Source organism: Bombina bombina, chromosome 4, assembly GCF_027579735.1.
Source record: "Bombina bombina isolate aBomBom1 chromosome 4, aBomBom1.pri, whole genome shotgun sequence".
Classification (NCBI taxonomy): domain Eukaryota; kingdom Metazoa; phylum Chordata; class Amphibia; order Anura; family Bombinatoridae; genus Bombina; species Bombina bombina.
Genome location: NC_069502.1, coordinates 547,336,100 through 547,357,081, shown reverse-complemented (window position 1 = coordinate 547,357,081; position 20,982 = coordinate 547,336,100). Strand labels below are relative to the sequence as shown.

Genomic DNA, 20,982 nt, shown 5'->3' with positions numbered 1-20,982 from the left:
TTGTTCCATCTTTGTGTCCTAATCCTTCCTCGAAGAAGGAACGTCTGCTACACAATCTAGATGTAGTCTGTGCCCTGAAATTTTATCTACAGACAACTAAGGATTTTCGTCAAACGTCTTCCCTGTTTGTCGTTTATTCTGGCCAGAGGAGAGGTCAAAAAGCTTCGGCTACCTCTCTCTCTTTTTGGCTTCGTAGCATAATACTATTAGCCTATGAGACTGCTGGACAGCAGCCTCCTGAAAGAATTACAGCTCATTCTACTAGAGCTGTGGCTTCCACTTGGGCCTTTAAGAATGAGGCTTCTGTTGAACAGATTTGCAAGGCTGCAACTTGGTCTTCTCTTCATACTTTTTCCAAATTTTACAAATTTGACACTTTTGCTTCTTCGGAGGCTGTTTTTGGGAGAAAGGTTCTTCAGGCAGTGGTTCCCTCCGTATAAAGAGCCTGCCTGTCCCTCCCGTCATCCGTGTACTTTTGCTTTGGTATTGGTATCCCAGAAGTAATGATGACCCGTGCACTGACCACACTTAACAGGAGAAAACAAAATTTATGCTTACCTGATAAATTCATTTCTCCTGTAGTGTGGTCAGTCCACGGCCCGCCCTGTTTTTTATGGCAGGCTAAAAAAATTTTTGGATTATACTCCAGTCACCACTACACCCTTGGGCTTTTCCTTTCTCGTTGGTCCTTTGGTCGAATGACTGGAGGTGACGTAGAGGGGAGGAGCTATATAGCAGCTCTGCTGGGTGAATCCTCTTGCACTTCCTGTAGGGGAGGAGATAATATCCCAGAAGTAATGATGACCCGTGGACTGACCACACTACAGGAGAAATGAATTTATCAGGTAAGCATAAATTTTGTTTTTTCATAACCAGGAATGATCTTAATTCATTTAAGTTAGTTGGGTTCTTAGAATTTATTAGAGCTTCCACCTTTTTCTTCTGAGGATTTAACCCTTCAGAAGTAACTTCATTTTCCAAGAAGTTTTACACGAGTGCGTCACCATTGAGCTTTTTGTAGGGATAATTTGACACCTGCCCTTTTAAGTTGACTAAGGACGTTTTTAAAGTGCTTTTGATCAAAACATCATCAACATAGGATAATGTCCCCCTTTTCAGGCATAGCCTTATGCATGAATACAGCAAATTCATGTCCTGAATTTATGTATCCAAATGGGAGCCTTTGGAATGCATACTGGACCTTTTGGAATAAGAATGCAAGCTTATAATAGTCTTCCTCATGTACCTTTATGGTCCAACATCCCTGTGCACAATCAATGGGAGTGAATATTTTGGATCCCTGTATCTGTGCTAGGCACTGGTCAATGTATGGCACAGGCCAGCCAGACATGTATACTTGTTTGTTTAGCTGTCTTAAGTCAGCACACAAACGCCATTGCCCATTGGGCTTAAGAACACCTAGAATAGGATTGTTATAAGAGCTATGCACCTGTCTGATGATAACCCTTTTTTCCAGGTTCTTTATAATTTCTGCAAGAGAATCATATGAGGCTAAAGGAAGTCTGTATTGTTGAACAAAGACAGGTGGTGCATTGGGATATGTTTGGATTCTTGCAATGTGCAGGTCTGTAGTCCCACAGTCATAAGAATCCCTAGCAAAAATATCCTTGTACTACATCAGGAGTTCTCGTAGCTGTCGGCGTTCATCATCACTGGAACAGCCATTAGCTAAGGAGATTTGCTCTTAGACTATTTGCTGAAATCCTAGAAAGATTTTAGGCTGTCCTATCTCATAAGCTTCTTCCAACCTAGAGGTGAGATCCCTTGATTATAATTTACATTGCCCCCATGATTCTGGGTATTGGGGTATTCTTGCTCTTTAATCGGCTGATCAAATACTAGGGAAGCTTCTTCAATTTTACAGTTGCCTTCCTCTGATCTGAAGGGAAAAATAGACTGAATTGTAAACAATCCCTCTGGCATAGACGCAAAGGATTGTTCTATTAACTGTTCTTCAGTTAAGTATTCTTCAGGTATTAGCCTAATTATATTATTTCGGAATCCAAAAGTATAATAACTCCATTCCAGCGCATATCCTATGGTAGTTCCCTTGGATAAGGTGATATCCTGTGGGGTAATGTTATGCACAATAACATGTATTGGAATCGTTCCAATATTTACAATGGGAGTATGGGTCATTGTTATACCCCGATTTTGCATTCTATGGGAGATGCATATTAGTGTTCCAAAAGTTTTTAATTTCTGACCTCTTTCTACCTGTAAGGATAAGAGGAATTTATCAGCCCCAGCAGGGATTACAACATCGTTAGACACCTGCATATTCACAGCATATGGCATTTGCTGAATTGATTTCAGTACTGCATTTTCATCCTGAAATACTTTAGGGTCCCCCTTTAACCTGCTCCAGAGGCAAGGTTAATCAAATCTATTTGTATGGGATACCTATGTAAGAGATAATTGCCAATGTATATTTGATTGTAGGGATAATTTAAAACTAAAAACAGGTGCTTCTCTGATTTATTACCTATGGAGATAGATAATTAACATTTAGCTGTGACATTATAGCTTTCAGATTTGTCATCATCCAGGTCACGGACCCAGAGATCTTTGGAAGAAAGATATTTAATCACCTTAGGTTCAGCTATCTGCGCCAATAATCCTTCGCTTATATAGCTAGCTTCCTGTTTTAAGTTCAATTTGGCATACTTGAGGTCATGCACTTGCATAGGGATATATAGATCATCTTTAGTGATCTCCCCCTTTAGGGATTTAGGGTCCCCCTTGTGGAGAGATATGGTTAATACATGGCCGTCTAGGGAAATATTGGCTATCTTTCCAGGTGAAATTTTTTAAATATTACCATCAGAGCCACTTAGGGGAATCTGATTATCCGTTTTGTAGGATGGTTACTTCAGGTATGGTGTCATTCCTGAAATGAATCTCCACAGTATCTGGCTTCTCTTCCACCACGTGACAGTTATGTCTGGTGCGAGATATGCGGGACCGCTCATAATTAATAGGTCTTGTGACCAAATTATATTATTTATACAATCAATTATGGTGCTTAATCGTTTCAGGAGATCACTACCAATTATTAAACGATCAGTTGGCAGATCCACTATAATGACAGGGTGTCTTATTACCCTGTTCCCCAGCTTTAACCATGCAGTACCCCAAACTTCGAGAGAGTCACCTATTTAGTGAACAATCAAATTCCTTTAGTTTAGGTGTGTGGGGTGTTAGCTCATTTAGCTGTGTGTAGGAGAATTTTCACCCTCGCCTTTCATTTCCCCTATAATAGGGCTGACTGGTTTCCTATGTACTGCATCTGTGGGAATAAGGTTAGGGGACCACTGCAAAAGAAGAGGTTTGTTAGAGCTTCCCGGCTGAGGTTGCTTATCATCACGGCTAGAATGTCTGTTTCTCGGCTGTAGGGAGAGAACATGATTAGTACCATTATTGACATTTATCATTTTATTTGGTATATCTCTCCCCTCTCCCTCAGGTTATACCGGAGTATTTATGACTGTGCCTGTGTACCCTTCAGGCCACTGGCTGTACCCCTAAAAAAGGATTATTAGGGTGCTGAGACGTCAAAGCTTGACTCATATTAGTAAATAGTGTGCATAAATGATTTAACTACGTACTTAGTTAGCCCACTTGATTGTACAAGTTCTTTTTATCCATGGAACGATATATTTTTTTTTTATATACCAGGGTACTGATTCCTTGATTCTTGGGATCCCTCAGAATCATATTTATTGTTTCTATATAGACGTGGTTGTCTTTGGGGTTCAACTTGTTCAGCATTAATATATTGGGGAGCACTATTTACTTGGGGTGTCTGGTTACCCTGAGAGTATTTTTGCCACTTTTGGTATTTAATTTTACGGGGATACCGATTACCTTGTGGGTGTTCATCTCTTTGGGGATAACTATTTGCCTGGGTATGCCCCCCATTTTGAGTATATTCTCTCTGCACCTCAGCCCTTGATGGGAGAGGGGCAGAGTTAAAACTTTGTGGGGAAGACCTGTTTTCTCAGGCCACTTCCACATAAGTTTTTTTTTTTTGGACTTTAAGTTGAGGGGCTAGGTGACGCCCTAGTTTCTGCCACATTTTTAGGTCTGGGCCTTGGTTCCTTTTTAACCCCCTGTTTACCGGACTGCTGAATAAATATATATATGTATATATTATATATTTATACTCTCTTTGAACAGCCAGGCCGATGAGCAGTTCTCATCAAAATCTCTAGCTAAATTAATTTTGATGTGCGCGGGCAATGCTTCGTAAAACAAATTCACAAATTCTGAGCTTTCAAATATGGGGTAGTCTTCGGCCATACTGTATGCACTTTTTAGTGCAGAAAGGAATTCTATAGGGCTTTGATTCGCGCCACATTTTAAACTGTATACGGCTATTTTAGCGGCTGTTTTCGTGCAATATTGCTCAAACTCCTTTTTTGCACTGTTGCTTTGTTTCACTCCAGGAATGAATATTCTTATCCTTTAGTGAAGCAAAGAACTTGTGATGTTTACCCTCAAATATCCAGGGCAGAAATTGAATTTTTGACTGCTCACTATTAACATTCATTATGAATAAAGCATTTTCATAGGCCTCTAAGTGGTCAATTATAGAGTTGGTTCCCTTGCTGGAAAATTTAGGTACTGCAGCACTTAAGAATGTGTAATTATTTTCGGGGTGTCATATACCTTATTAGCTGTATCTTGGGCTTTCCTAGGGACCTTATTTTTGGGACTGGAGCGCCCACTATCTGCCCGATATTTACTATGGGGAGACCCCTTACGTACATTAGTATTATGTGGACTATCTGGATAGCTGGCTCCACCCCTTGGCTCATTATTATCATCACTCCCCTCCCCCTCCAAAGTGTAGCAGTTCCCTGAATTTAAAGCATGAGGTGACTGTCTTTGTGGGAAGTTTACCTCTGAACCAATAGGGGCCCTTTGTTTAAATTCTTCCCTGATACTCTGCAGCTCATTTCTCATAAATTCTTTTAGGGTTTTTAAAATACCTGCATTATTATTTTCATTATTTTCACTATCAAGAGAGGGGGTTTCATTATGGCAATTATTGCCTTTTTAATTCACTTAACTCTCTTTGGTTCTCTGCGAGTTGTTTATTTAAACCTTTTATTTTAGTGATTAGTTTTTGGTTCCGTTTATCTAAGGTGGCCATCCATGTCTTGGTTAAATGTGACAATTTTATTTTTGGCTATTTCTAAATTCTCTTCGCATTTGCGTGATGAGTGAATAACATCTTCTAGCTCCTGTAATTGCAATTCCTTTTCTATAAGGTGGGTGGACATTTCGTCAATAATGCATATTACAAGGGGCCAGGGTTTTAGTATTGGCTCATCTCGCTTTTCAAAAATTTTACATTGATTAATTTTTATAATTTTTGGAATAATTCACTTTTTTCATTCCACCTTCCATTATCAATAGCAATGTTTTTGGCCCTAGTTGCAAGCATATCAATATAATAATTTAAATAAAACACAATTTTGCACCTATTTTTAATGTGGCCTATAGCGTCCTTTTAAGGACGTCGCCCTTAGTGAGGGGTAATTTTGGGGAACATATTTCAACACTGAGTACAGATACAATTGATTCACTTTTAGTAACAGACATTATTTTGGCTTAGTATTTGGTTAAATTAAAACGCTAATACAATTTTGACTAACGAAAAAAATAATTTTAAAATATTAGAAAAATATATATTTTTCTTCTAGATAATAATTCTTTTTTTTTTTTAATTTTTATTGAGGTTTCAAAAAGCAAATCACAGAATGAAAAAAAAAGAAACAGTATGTACAAGTAGTCATTGCAAAGAATGTCAAGTACATTACAATGTTGAGTGTATACAAACAATCTAGAAAGAGAACAAGCATTGATGAACATCTCTAGTTTACAGTTGTGATATGCCAATTCAAATATGAACCTTCTAATGAACTCTAGAGGCCTCTCATGGGCCTCAATCATAAGCGAAATAAAATAGCTAGTGAAGGTTAGTATGGAGTAAAAGAGACCACATTTGGGCCATAGAACAAACCTCTTTTTTTATATTGACTATAGGTAGGGTTGGATATAAGTATGTGGGTATGTTGCGTCTAGCAGGATATATTATATAGATAGTTATGGTGGTATTTATGGTGGGTAGGTAGGCAGGTTACGGAATAGGTAAGAGAAGCCGTATAGTTAACCCTCCTAAGTTAAGAGGTGTATTATTGGGGGGGGAGGGGATGAGGTGGTAAATTAAATATGGTGTGAGAAACATGCAGCTTAGGAAGCTTTTTATATTATAATTCAAAGTAAACGCTCTTTAATGAAACAAGGCACCACATCAATGTGAGAAGTCATCTAAGAACATGGGTTACTAATATGAGCGTGAAAGGGACTATATATACTTAAAAAAAAATCTTAATGAATAAATTTAGTGAAAGTTACGTAGTTCATCTCTGGCACCATGAGGAGGGAAACTATATAAAATGCAGGACCAGCCTGCATTAGCAAACATGTTAAATGCGTAGGTGGTAGGTTACACACAGTAGTATATAGGTTCTGATGAAAAGCAAAAATCTGGAATTATCTGCAAGGGCCTATACACATATCTAATGGTGGATATTGGTATTTGCCATCTAACTAATTGGTCTTCTTTCCATAGATATGTTGCCTATCACGTCTATAAGAATAAAAATGAGGAGGCTCAGATATCTCGGCCGCAGATACCCAAGCCTTAGGAGCATTCAGGATGGTAGGGGACAACATATCAAATTTTATTTCAATCCTCAGTGTCCATTAACTGTATAGGGTGTGCAAGAAATGTATATACATAAGATCTATAAGTGGTCGGCTGGATCCTAACTCATATTAAGTGTATATGCAACAAGGTAGTCGTATATATTAGCAACCTTCATACAAAATACTGTAGCGTAACATAAATTAGGTTTAAGTAGATATAAGTGTGCCTTATTCTACCCTACAAAAATAGGGAAAGTGGTAAGAATAAAGAATGGAAAAAAAAATAATAATTTTTTTTTAGTATGAGCCTAAGCTCCAGCTGCTGTAGAAAAAGTTCCCATAACAGTAACTAAAGGAAACCTTGAACATTATTGAGCAAAGGAACAATATTTATATGAACAACACTACACATTATGTGAAACTTTACCAGACATTAACCTGATAATAAACAGCTAAGATTATAGTAAGTTGAGAATACCGATGCAGGCTGCTGATTTTAACCAAAATATAGCTGTGTAGTGACTATAATGGAGGCTCATATGTAGCATAACATATAAACTCAGTGTTAACTTTAAACAAACATTGTGGAGTAGTACATTTATAACCCTGTAGGAAGAAATCCTAAAAGTTAAGCACATATATAGTACAATGAGTGCCCTTAAGTCTCTTAAGCATGAAACAGAACTGAATAATCATACAAGCTAAAGTCTCAATGGGTTAAAACTGCAAAAGAGATAACAAAGGACATTTGATCAGCATAAGAGACATGTTTGATTTTTAGCACTAGATTTCAAAGATGTGCTTGCTTAGACCTAGGGGTTACTTATGTGAATGGTAATAATCTATATATGGATTGTAGCTATAGGCTAATTGCACATAAACATCATCTCTCCAGCACTTTAAACGTCACTAAAGGTATGAGTCCGTGTACTCAAATTCTCAACACCTATAGGCTAAGCATATTAGTACAAACACATTATGACTCAGGGGAGAAGACTTTTAGTGAGGAATGCAAGAAAATGACTCTCAATTTGGCGTGTACTGCTAACCAAACACATGGATATCTAGAGGCATCTAGCAGGTTATTAATGATAAACATTAGAAAGAATGGTACGAGTAACTAATTGACAACAAACATCTTCAGGTTAGAAAAAGAGGTAGGTCTTAATAAAAAGATGCATTATGTCCTTTTTCTATCTAAGTCCTGTTTCAGTTTGCTTTGTATAAGTTGTAAATCCCCGGTAGACGTGGTCCTCATGGAACTCAAACATTAGATGCCACCATACAGTCACGGCAGCCAAACACATGCAGGATGCAAAGTTGAAAATAGAGTCCTTTAACTAAGTTTATAGAGAAGGTATAAAACTACAAGGTACTACGAGGTACGTACTCCCAGGAAAGAAAGTGCTGTGAGATCTTGTAATCAAAACGGCAAAAGAAGTTCAGACCCATTTAATAGCTTAGCCTATGCCACATCTGACGTCGACTTGTGCAGGGGGCGATGGAAAAAAATAATGCAGTACCTCATAGGGGCTTCGATAGGCTGCCCAGTAGGTTACAGTCATATGCAGCTCACGTGGCCGATTCCACTCTTTACTGCTCTGGGATATAGCTGTCAGTTGTACCACTACTCTGATGTCTTGATAGGGCGCACCCGGGTGAAAGCCATGTAGCTCGTTAGTAGTGTCTGATGCCTCGCCATCCCTCTGCTCTTCTGTGACCTCCAAGCCATGGAGCAGTGAGAAGTGCTCTGATGTTTTCATCCAAGATGGCGACTGTCGCGGCTCAACTGCAGTTTCTGAGCGCCTCTTCTCACATTCGGCCAAAACTTCTGAGGTGGCAATATATGTATTGCGGGGCTTGAAAGCCTCAGCTATTGTGTTTAAAAGCGCTTCGTTGTGGCGCTCCAAAAGTTCCATTATCTGGTTGAGAATGAGCACAGCCATGATTACACACGTGCAGCGTGTCAGAAAAGATTAGAGACAGGGTCTATAGAAGTATTTAGTACTGCTAAGTTGCCTTCAATGCAGCAAAAAGATAGCCTTCCCCATGAAACTGCAGGGTGGGGTAAAAAAAAAAGTAAAATATGCAATAAATCCTTTAAAATTGTGAGATGTTTTAGGAGCTCTGAAAATGTGTGTCTTGTCTCATTGATAGTTGGCTCCGCCCCCTTCTAGATAATAATTCTAATTTACTAAAAAATATATTATATGAATGTGATAAAGATAATAATCATCAGCCGTGTTTCCAAATTATATGTTAGTATATACTAGGTTTACATTATAATTTATTATTATATCAGCAGTAATCTCCAGTAAAATGTTGGGAGTACTTATCTCAGCAGTTGCCAACCAACTGTGATAGTGCTTCTTCTTGGTAATCTTTATAATTGAGGATCACTATGACCCCTCCTTTATACGCCTAACGTATGATGATATTCTGGTCCTTGTCGAGAGTTTTCACCGCCTGGCGTTCAACTTTAGAGAGATTGTTGTATCCTGTGCTTTTGTTCTGTTGTATACAGTTTGCCATTTTGTCTTGTGTTAGGCATTGATAAGTGCAGATACTAGGGCTAGAGCTGGTGGGATCAAATGTAGATTTCATCTTGAATCTTTGTTGTTCTGTTGTGGTAGTATTTCCAAAGTACTCTGTTTTAATTGTCTCTGGAATTTCTGGAGATCCACAAAGAGGGCAAAGTTATCCGTACCACATGTGGGTATGAAAGTAAGTTCTTTATTCAGGACCCTAGTTTCTATCTCTGTTAGGGTCCTTCCTATTGCTGAGGTTTACCACTATATTTGTGTCTGCTGGTTGGGTGGTTTGCCCCTTGTAGCCACCCCTTCTGGGATGTGGCCTTGGCCTTCCTCATTTTTTGATTGTGTGGTAACCCCAGTGGTGTGAATTGGTTATTTGTTGGATCTATTAGGTGTCTGATCCTCCTCTGAACTTGCTCCCGAGCTGTTCACTGTAGTAAGATTAGTCGGTTTCCTATACCTGGGCTGTCTCTGTCGTCCTGGGTAAGCCACTGGTTGCTTGATTTTATATATATATATATATATATATATATATATATATATCACTCTATTATGATCACTGTACAATGAACACTATATGCAAATGAGTACACCACTATTGTACACTATAGTATGATCACTCCGTGTATCACCTTGGCAACCGCTTATGTTTATACTTTGTTTAGCCAATAATGTTCTGATACGCCGCCGGAGCCTGACGTGATGACATCAAAGAGGTCACATCTGGCTTTCGGACCGCGGTCTCCCGCAGGAGCTGGCGGCATACAGACATCATCCTTTAAATAGTAGAATTTGGTAAGTACACAGGTTGTTCTTTTTGTCATTTGTCTGATGACAAGGTCACACCCCGAAAACGTTCACACGATGACATAAACACGATTTTGGATTACGGCATAATATATACATACATACTATGAAAAGAACGAATCCTCCCTCCTGCAGCATTGGTATCAGTAGTTGAAGCAAAAAATGATCCGCTCACAGGATTGTCACAGAAAGGTGTCAGATTTATTGGATGACATTTCAGATCAAAATTAGATCTTTCATCAGATCAAAGCTTTGCCCAACACCTAGTCGTCTAATGGTTAGACAGAGATATGGAGAGACCTGCAAGCTACAGTGTCTCGCACCCACTGTGAAATTTGGTGGAGGATTGGTGATAATCTGCGGGTGCTTCAGCATGGCTGGAATCGGGTAGAATTATTTTTGTGAAGGACGCATAAATTAAGCCAAGTACAAGGTTGTCACAATATAAAACTGCTACAGGTAAATGCTGTTCAAATGGTAAGTCCCACCCTCCTGGTGACGTAAGTCCACTGCCGACGATGTATGTTTCACCATACAGGCTTTATCCTTGATAAAGCCGGTATGGTGAAATGTATATCGGATGCAGTGGATTGACGTCACCAGGTAGGTGGGATTTACCATTTGAACTGCATTTACCTGTCATACTAACCCTGGGGATACGGCATCTTTGTATTTCATTGTATAGCAGTTGTATATGGTAAGTACCCAAGTGACAAGTTCTTTTTTAATGAATACATTTGCTTTTAGCCTATTCTATTCCTGTGTGTGCCTTTGAGCCTGTGAAGGGAAGGCTACATTTGTGCTGTTATACTTTAGAGCTGAGTTACAAGCTCAGAAGAATGTGAGTACAACTTTTCATACATATCAATGTAAAAGTTAATTGCATACTTCAGCATTTTTTTTTAGTCATTTTCTTCTATTTGAGGTCTTTAGAAAGCAGAGGAAGATTACCAGATGGTGGCTCATTTTAATTTGGGACTATATTCTTTAGTGCACAATCTATTACACGTTTTTAATTATATTTTAATTTTAACCTTTGTGAACTCGGCTAGTTTTCTTAAAAAAGCTTCACATGGTTGTTTACTTAGACTATGCAGCTGACAGTTGTGATTATTGTGGTTTGCCGTTTTGGGGGACAATTTTGAATAAAAAGTGGCAGAAACTGTCTCTTTAAGGTTTGAAAATGTTGTATTGGTCATTTTAATTGACATATATACTTTGCCAAGTAAATTGCTATGTAACACCTTTTTTATCTAGAAAATCAACTTCTTGATAATTAGTTCTTGAGTCGAGCTAGCCTTAGATCCCTTAGGTTTTCATTTGTTGCTAAAATTTATCCTTCAGACCCTTATCAGTACCGTTATTTAAAGGCACATGGGAAAGACATACAAGTGTAAAAAGAAAATGCTCTAATTTTATTATTGCTCTGTTTGCCTACTCCAGAGCAGCAGTGTGCTACTGGGAGACAGCTGAACACAACTAGTGAGCCAATGACAGGAGGCATATGTGTATAGCCACCAATCACCAGCTAGCTCTCAGTAGTGCATTGCTGCTCCTGAGCCTACCTAGCTATGATTTTTAATAAAGAATGTCAAAAGAACACAATAAAAACCTATACAGTTAAGTTATTATACTTACATTCTCGGCCTCCATAATCCGATGAAGGATAAATCACAATACTTCTTTTTGCTTTAGAGCAAGAATCCAATTCTGTCACCTACACCTCCAATAACACTAGTGAAGACTCTTACCTAAGCACAGATATGTGCTCTATCTTAATAGATGAATTTTAAAGGGACAGTCTAGTCAAAATTTAAACTTTCATGATAGAGCATACAATTTTAAACAACTTTCCATTTTACTTTTTATCATCAAATTTGCTCTGTTCTCTTGGTATTCTTTGTTGAAAGCTAAACCTTGGTAAGCTCATATGCTAATTTCTAAGCCCTTGAAAGCCGCCTCTTATCTCAGTGCATTTTTACAGTTTTTCACATTTAGATAGCGCTAGTTCATGTCTGCCATATAGACAATATTGTGCTCACTCCCATGGAGTTATTTATGAGTCAGTATCGATTGGCTAAAATGCATGTCTGTCAAAAGTATATTAATGCAACTGGTAATGCAAAACTGGGGAATGGATAATAAAGGGATTATCTGTCTTTTTAAACAATAAACATTCTAGTTTAAACTGTCCCTTTTCATTTTGACTTTAATGTCCTTTTAAACTTTTAATGATTGTGCGAGCGGCATTTATCATTGCACCAGCAGTTCTGGTAAATGCAGATTCGTGGCCAATCGGCCGCCAGCAGTGGGTGTCAATCAACCCGATTGTATTCGATCGGGTTGTTTTCCGGCGATGTCTGTCCACCGCCTCAGAGCAGGCGGACAGGTTATGGAGCAGTGAACAAAGTAAATTGGAATTAGATTTTTTTTTGTGTCCTTTTATTAAAAAAGTGCCTCTTTCCATGCGGACCTAGATATCCTCGGGAATGTGCAGGTGTCTTGAGCACTATATGGCAGCATTATTTGTAACAATGTTCTACAAATAGCTCTCAATGCAAGTGCACCCCTGAATCCTCATGAGTCTACATCATTATGCTTTCATTAAAAGGAAATAAGCTTCAAAACAATGATACCAAACAGAAGGGATTGTAGAAGGTAATTAGAAAGTATTTCCATGTTCCTGTAATGTTAGCACCAATAGCCATTAGCTAAACTAGCTAATATAATTACTGTACAATAAAACGTAACACAGTGATATACCTCTGGACCAATCAAAAACGTATAAAATCCCAAATAAATTATTACTGTTAAATGTTATGTCAAGTAAAAAAACATAATGAATAAGGACCTTTTGTAGTACTGTAATGTATCTGGATTATCGCGCCATTAAATACTTTACATTTTCTACTACATTTAATATATAGGACATATCCATTTTATGTTCTAACAAGAACTGTAGCTGCTGAAATCTTGTGAATTGTATTATAAATCTGTAGCAGCTGTGTCAAGGCTCAGTGCAACTCTCTTCTCTTTGTAGTTTGTTTATTATGCTCTGTACGCTCATATGTAATGTCTATTTTTGTATTTGGCGCTTGGTGAAATCAGATGTTTTGATTTATTTACTAAGAATGCTTTCCTTTGAATAAAAATCTACCTATTCTGTAAAGAAAGTTCTTTACACAGAAAACGGCAGTATAACATTAGAACATCTTTGTATGTTTATTAAAGGGATCTAATGGTCAGTAATGGATGAAAGAATTTCAAATTTGAAAACAACTATTTTTGCAATATACTTCCTTGTGTTAGAATGATTACAGTTTCACTTATGCTACGTGTGTCCTGCACACCGACATTCAAACACCGCACTATCTCAGAAAGCTGGCAGTTGGTGCATTGTAGATAAACAGCAACGGTATCCAGCACAAGTGTAAAGTTCACGAGTTCAAAAGCTATTAAGGGCTCCTCAACAAAGCCCTTGATGCATACAGTCTAGAGAAGTAATAGCAGCACACAAAATAATCCAAAATATATGTTTATTATACACAGCTCCAACAGACCAAACACCAACGACGATTTGGGCCATAGCCATTAACCATTTTTTTCATACAAATCTTCATTGACTCTCTCAGAATGTGTGGGAAAATTTAGAGGAGAGAATGGAAAGAGGTTGTATGATAGAAACTTTCAAGTATAATTATTAAGGGACCTAATAAAACTGTGTCTAAGTAAGTATTTTTCACAAAAAGAGCAATCGCAAAACAAGGGGTCATAATCTCCAGTTAATGGTTGTAGATTCATGGGATAAACTTCTAATAGATGTGGTCATGAGAAACACTTCAAGAATGCCAGGGATAAGCATAAGACTACCTTTCAAACTAAGCTTACACATTTAGGAGGTTTTGGTCTTGTTGGGCCTATGGTTCATATCTGCTATCAAAATCTGATTCTATGGGCCCCATGATCTAAAGCTCTCTGGGCTGGTGAGATTATTAGAGAATGCTTGCCAGTCCTTATATTTCCCTGGTGGAATGATCTTAAGTCACTTTTTACCCTGAAAAAAGGTAGTCTCCGTAAGGGGCGTATACTGAATTTTCTTATGAAAAGTGCACAATAAAATATTTTAAACATCATATAAAACAAAGATTTGAACCAATCACACAAAAATAAGCAGGGGGAAATTGTATTGTTAAAGGGATAGGAAACCCCAATTTACTTCCATTATCAATTTGCTTTGTTCTCTTGTTATCCTTTGGTGAAGGAACAGCATTGCACTACTGGCAGCAAGATGAACACATCTAGTCAGCCAATCACAAAAGACAAATGTGTGCAGGCACCAATTAGCAGCAGCTCCCACTAGTGATATGTGCGTATTCTTTTTTAACAAGGGATGCAAAGAGAATAAAGCACATTTGAAAATCGAAATGAATTTAAAAGTGTCTTAAAATTACATACTCTATCTGAATCATGCAAGTTTCATTTTAACTTTCCTATCCCTTTAAGGTGCAGCAAAAATCGTAACTAAATTTTTCACCAAATTTTTTTTTTTTTGCCAAAAACTTAAAATTTCTATGAAAATAACACTGGAATAAATCGTATTAAATATGCACAGCGTAAATCATAATTTAAAATAAATAAATAAAGTATTATAAAGTACATAATTGTTGTTTTTTCGTAAAAGGGGCTGAACATCGGTGTTCTATGGCCATATATGAAATTGTCTTTCTAATCCCAGCGTAATTCTCTAAAGATTTTCACACTAAAGATCTCATTTTTTCTTGCCAACTAAAAGGTGGCAAGCTTTTCTCAAAGCACTCCAAATACTTAAAGGGATAATCTAGTCAAAATTAAACTTGCATGATTCAGATAGTGCATTCAATTTTATTCAACTTTCTAATTTACTCCAATTATCAATTTTTCTTTGTTCTCTTGGTATCTTTATTTGAAAAAGCAAGAATGTATGCTTAGGAGCAGGCCCCTTTTTGTTTCAGCACCTGGGTAGCGCTTGCTGATTGGTATCTGAATAAAGCCATCAATCAGCAAGCACTATCCAGGTGCTGAACCAAAAATGGACTGGCTCCTAAGCTTACATTCTTGATTTTTCAAATAAAGATACTTGGAGAACGAAGAAAAATTGATAATAGGCGTAAATTAAAAAGTTGCTTAAAACTGCATGCTCTATCTGAATCATGCAAGTTTAATTTTGACTAGACTATCCCTTTAATATCCTAATAGGAAAAACACTTGCATATGAAATTATAGGTGAATGTAAGAAGCTATATGCAGAAAGCAATGTAATGTGATTTATATGTCTGCAAGATTTAATTTTGAAAGTGTGCTCCTTGCTAACTTCGCTCTAAGGAGCGAAGTGTCCCTATCCATCGAGCTCCATTACTTTCAATAGGAGCCATCTCACAACTCGCAGGGACTGCCCCTTCTTTTTTACAATCATTCCACCAGGGCAGCCCTTGCGACGGTCTGCAACAAAAAACACATCTGATCTGGTGAGGTTTAGATAATTGAGCCCTATGTGTGGTTTTTGAATGCTGGGGCAATGCTGCCCCCTGCTTGTGCACCCCACTTGTGAGTTAGCAGGGGCTGTCGGTAATCTAGATTAGATTCATGCTGACTCATGAATAACTCCTATATGGCACACATGAACTAGCTGTGTCTGGCTGTGGAAAGCTATAAAATGCACAAGATGCTTAGAGACCGGAAGAAATTTAGAGGTTTAAAGGTTATAAAGCATATAAATATAACAATGTAGGTTGTGCAAAGATGGGGAATAGGTAGTAAAGGCGTTATTTATCTATCCTTTACAAAAAATGTTTTGGAGTAGACTGTCCCTTTAAATGGCAACATACTCAGCAACAATAGATACATGATATCTAGGTAGCTGGCTATCTGACAGATTGCCTTGTGAAATTGATCAATTGTTTTAATCTTTAAAAATAAAATGGTCCAGTGTCCTCAGTTGTTCCCTGTAATATAATATGATTCAGAAGATAATTGTTCCTGCCATGCTAATCCCTTATACAGCATATGTTGTAGTTATTCTCTATTAGTAATAATTTCCATTGCTTGAGTTCAAGAAGGTTGGTACAGTACTGTGATATATACCGAACTAGTACTGGCAGCACTAGGGACTAATGAGATTAATACCAGTTTAAAGGAGCATTGTTTATTGAGGGTCATGAAAATGGTTCTATAATTGGCTGAACATGTTTTCATTATTATTTGAATCGGGTGTTCTCTTGGATGAATGTTTTATTTTATATTTCTAATGAAGTCATTATTTTAGCAATTCTTCTATATAATAGTATAAGATTGTTACAAACTGCTATTTGTAACTGGCCCTTTAAATGGAAAATTGCCCTGCTTCCCTGGATTTTGGAGAAGCCTATTTGCCAGCCTCCTTCCTCATGACTATGGCCCCTGGAAGATTGTGCCCCTGAGAACATATTAACTTTTATTGGGTGTGTAGGGCCCTTTAAGAACCGTCTGGGGACATATTGTGACTTTGGTGAACCATGCCCCTTTAAGACTATGTCCCCAGACCTGTGAAATGACTTGTCCCTGGCTTTCTCCCACTAGGTTCAGTTTCATTGTGTGCCATTAAGAGTTAATTTTGTTCAATTCTAAATACAAGTTTGCTGGGATCAGCTCTAATTAGGTTTAGTGATAAACCTTACCATTGTCTAATCAGACTGCTAGTGATAAGGTGGACTGCATTGTTTTATTGTGTGTAACTTGTTATCTGCTGAAGTAATGTTGTGGCCTGCCAAAGGGAGTGTCTCTCTATCTAATATCAAATGTGTGATGGGGGATTTTATGCCTCCCCCTGAGAGTGTCCTGTTTGCATGTAACCTCAATAAAAACCAGGCTGTGTGTTCCAGCACAGCAGACCTATTTTGACCCTCTAACTTGCAGCTTTGACTCATGTTTGTAGGGGACAGCTATATCACTACAGGGATTGCTATGCTCTTCATACTCCCTTAGCTACAGGGATTGCTACAGAAGGAAGAGGTTCACCTACTGGAGCCCGGTCGTAGGTCCAGGGTGCAGAGCAGACGGCGAGATACCAGCCCAGCAGCGGTGGTTCATAGAGTCTGCATTACTGATGGTGGCTATGCAGTAATTATAGTGTCTACGGTGCTGCTGCTCCTTTGGGGAGCGCTAGGAGCATCCTTTTCTACGGTCCAACTTCCAGCCAGCCTGGAGGCAACCGTAACATTTGGTGGCAGCGGTTGGATAGCGTCCTAGCGCAAGGAGCAGCACCACAACAGCACTGGTATCGTAGGAGAGTTATTGAGGGCAACGCTAGCCACTGCGCAGTGTCCCTACCTACAGCAGCATGGAGCTGACAAGACACTGGTCAGAACCCTGTGAAGAGCACCTCAACCTGATCCGTCGCTATGAGGGCGCTGATTTTGTTCCAGAGGTAAAGAGGCGGCTAGTCCGATATGGTCCAGACCCTGCGCAGGAGGTAGTCAGTCGAATCATCCGAAAATTGGCTACTGAGAACGAAGCAGCACGAGCCTTTGAGCGCCAACTGTGGAGTTTGGGGGTATGGACACCTGCTCTCCAGCGAGAAAATGAGTTACAGGGGGCAGAGACAGTTGGTCCTGTCCCCCAGCAGCAGAGGAATATGCAGGGAATTGGGAGCCCAGACTCCATTCCCCAGCGGCAGGCTGAGTTACAGGGGGCAGAGACAGTTGGTCCTGTCCCCCAGCAGCAGAGTGAATTGCAGGGAATTGGGAGCCCAGACTCCATTCCCCAGCAGCAGGCTGAGTTACAGGGGGCAGAGACAGTTGGTCCTGTCCCCCAGCAGCAGAGTGAATTGCAGGGAATTGGGAGCCCAGACTCCATTCCCCAGCGGCAGGCTGAGTTACAGGGGGCGGAGACAGTTGGTCCTGTCCCCCAGCAGCAGAGGAATATGCAGGGAATTGGGAGCCCAGACTCCATTCCCCAGCGGCAGGCTGAGTTACAGGGGGCAGAGACAGTTGGTCCTGTCCCCCAGCAGCAGAGTGAATTGCAGGGAATTGGGAGCCCAGACTCCATTCCCCAGCGGCAGGCTGAGTTACAGGGGGCAGAGACAGTTGGTCCTGTCCCCCAGCAGCAGAGTGAATTGCAGGGAATTGGGAGCCCAGACTCCATTCCCCAGCGGCAGGCTGAGTTACAGGGGGCAGAGACAGTTGGTCCTGTCCCCCAGCAGCAGAGGAATATACAGGGAATTGGGAGCCCAGACTCCATTCCCCAGCGGCAGGCTGAGTTACAGGGGGCAGAGACAGTTGGTCCTGTCCCCCAGCAGCAGAGGAATATGCAGGGAATTGTGAGCCCAGACTCCATTCCCCAGCGGCTGGAAGTATGTATGGGAGAGGAGCTTGTTACCCCCTCTCCCCAGCGGCAGCTTAACGCACCAGGGGGAGACAGTAAGCCCCACAACCGTGCAGATGGGACCGTGGTCTCTGCACTTACAACACAGGGGGCAGAGACAGTTGCTCCTGTCCCCCAGCAGCAGAGTGAATTGCAGGGAATTGGGAGCCCAGACTCCATTCCCCAGCGCCAGGCTGAGTTACAGGGGGCAGAGACAGTTGGTCCTGTCCCCCAGCAGCAGAGTGAATTGCAGGGAATTGGGAGCCCAGACTCCATTCCCCAGTGGCAGGCTGAGTTACAGGGGGCAGAGACAGTTGGTCCTGTCCCCCAGCAGCAGAGGAATATGCAGGGAATTGGGAGCCCAGACTCCATTCCCCAGCGGCAGGCTGAGTTACAGGGGGCAGAGACAGTTGGTCCTGTCCCCCAGCAGCAGAGGAATATGCAGGGAATTGGGAGCCCAGACTCCATTCCCCAGCGGCTGGAAGTATGTATGGGAGAGGAGCTTGTAACCCCCTCTCCCCAGCGGCAGCTTAACGCAACAGGGGGAGACAGTAAGCCCCACAACCGTGCAGATGGGACCATGGTTTCTGCACTTACAGCACAGGGTGCAGAGACAGTTGCTCCTGTCCCCCATCAGCAGAGCGAGATGCAGTGGATTGGGAGCCCAGTCTCCATTCTCCAGCTAACTCCTAACTTGGGCCCAGGGTTAACAGTGGAGATGTTAACCCCCACTGACCCCCACGTTCCCTTTGCCACCGGGCAGGACTATGCCCCAATGCCCCCAGCAGAAGAGCTGGCATTAGGACAGAGCGCTGCTGGCCTCTGCCCTACAGACCCCCTTGTGTCAGGGCTGGCCTGCAAACCCCTCACCCCAGCAGAAGAGCTGGCATCAGGACAGAACGCTGCTGGCCTCTGCCCTACAGACCCCCTTGTTACAGGGCTGGCCTGCAAACCCCTCACCCCAGCAGAAGCGCTGGCACCAGGGCAGAGTGCCGCTGGCCTCTGCCCCCCAAGTACCACCAGCTATTTGCCCAGCTGCGCCAGGAAGGCCGAGGATGCTACACTTTCATCCTACAACCTGGAACCTACAGGCCAGTACTACTTATTGTGGGGGGGGGGCTACTTTGCTGCTAATGTTTATTTGTGGGTGGGTTGCGAGACTAACTTAGGCACTGACCGACAGAAGGTCAGGTGCCTGGTTAGTCTCCCTCCAAACGGGGAGATATGTTACAAACTGCTATTTGGCCCCTGGAAGATTGTGCCCCTGAGAACATATTAACTTTTATTGGGTGTGTAGGGCCCTTTAAGAACCGTCTGGGGACATATTGTGACTTTGGTGAACCATGCCCCTTTAAGACTATGTCCCCAGACCTGTGAAATGACTTGTCCCTGGCTTTCTCCCACTTGGTTCAGTTTCATTGTGTGCCATTAAGAGTTAATTTTGTTCAATTCTAAATACAAGTTTGCTGGGATCAGCTCTAATTAGGTTTAGTGATAAACCTTACCATTGTCTAATCAGACTGCTAGTGATAAGGTGGACTGCATTGTTTTATTGTGTGTAACTTGTTATCTGCTGAAGTAATGTTGTGGCCTGCCAAAGGGAGTGTCTCTCTATCTAATATCAAATGTGTGATGGGGGATTTTATGCCTCCCCCTGAGAGTGTCCTGTTTGCATGTAACCTCAATAAAAACCAGGCTGTGTGTTCCAGCACAGCAGACCTATTTTGACCCTCTAACTTGCAGCTTTGACTCATGTTTGTAGGGGACAGCTATATCACTACAGGGATTGCTATGCTCTTCATACTCCCTTAGCTACAGGGATTGCTACAGAAGGAAGAGGTTCACCTACTGGAGCCTGGTCGTAGGTCCAGGGCGCAGAGCAGACGGCGAGATACAAGCCCAGCAGCGGTGGTTCATAGAGTCTGCATTACTGATGGTGGCTACGCAGTAATTATAGTGTCTACGGTGCTGCTGCTCCTTTGGGGAGCGCTAGGAGCATCCTTTTCTACGGTCCAACTTCCAGCCAGCCTGGAGGCAACCGTAACATTAGATCTTAAGACAGTGGTGGATTTTTTTTTAGCATTACATTTTCTTAATGCATTATAAAATGCATTGCAGTTGTAACCTAGATCTGCCAATAAGCACAGACTCTAGAGTTCTTGATTCAATTAACTAAACAGATGCAGGCTGAAATGTCTAGCATAAAGACCATCCATTAAGCCTTGATGAAGATGCAAGGACATTTAACACCTGCTTTTGTGTAAAATCATGTTGTACTCCTTAGCAGGCCAGAAAAGCAAATTATGTAAATAAACTAGCTGGTTTGGCAATTTGAAGCAGTTATGTTACAGAATTTGCTTTGTGGCCTCTCTAGAGAATGTGGCACAAAAATAAGTTATTTTATGACCCTTTTAAAGGGACAGTGTACTCTAGATTTTTCTTTGCATAAATGTTTTGTAGACGATCCATTTATATAGCCCATCTGGGAGTGTTTTTGTAAAAATGTATAGTTTTGCTTATTTTT

At 40.6% G+C, this 20,982-nt stretch overlaps 1 protein-coding gene across 1 annotated transcript in view; it reads left to right on the top strand.

Moving 5' to 3' along the window:
* ME1 (malic enzyme 1) overlaps positions 1–20,982 on the top strand; it is an 809,599-nt gene that overhangs the window by 246,196 nt on the left and 542,421 nt on the right. The window lies entirely within an intron of this gene.